Genomic DNA, 855 nt, shown 5'->3' on the forward strand with positions numbered 1-855 from the left:
AGGTAAAATTACATCTTTCAAAAGCTTTAGAATATCATGAAAAATTAGAGGAATTACAAGAAGCAATTTGAAAACTGCGAAGCAACTACTTCAACAGCATTTGGATAATTGGAAAAACAGAATGTGTCTCAAGACGATCCTGATAATCCTATAGGTGTTCAAAATATTGAAGCCGGTGAAGCGATGCAAGATTTTAAGGATCTTGGGAACAAACAGGAAATCGATATATCTGAAATGATTTTGAAACTGAATGCAGATCAAAAAAGAGTATTTGATAAAGTCACAAATACAATACAGTCAGATAAAAAATTACGATTATTTGTCAGTGGAGAAGGAGGTACCGGCAAAAGTTTCTTGATAAAAACTATTAAATGCTGGATAAAACAAAACCTCAATAAGGATACTGCTGTAGCAGCACCTACTGGTATAGCAGCATTTAATATAGATGGTTTGACAATTCACAGATTGCTGCAGTTACCCGTTGAACATGGTTATACACCTAAGTATAAACAATTAGCTGACCACGTTTTGAAAGTATTACGAGCAGATCTTAAAGATGTTGTTCTTATTATAATTGATGAAATGTCAATGATATCTAATTTGATTTTTTTGTATATACATTTACGACTATCTGAAATATTCGATACCACTGATTGTGATGATGGTTGGTTCGGTCAAAGGCATATTCTTTTATTTGGAGATCTGCTTCAATTACCTCCTGTACATGAAGATCCTGCCTTTGTATCTTTATCAGATGACAAAATTCGTAAATATCTTGGTTCTCTAAGTGCTACTAACCTTTGGACTACTTTATTTGACTACGATGAATTAACGATCAATATGCGTCAGCAAGGA

Source organism: Wasmannia auropunctata, unplaced genomic scaffold (assembly GCF_000956235.1).
Source record: "Wasmannia auropunctata unplaced genomic scaffold, wasmannia.A_1.0 LD336076.1, whole genome shotgun sequence".
Classification (NCBI taxonomy): domain Eukaryota; kingdom Metazoa; phylum Arthropoda; class Insecta; order Hymenoptera; family Formicidae; genus Wasmannia; species Wasmannia auropunctata.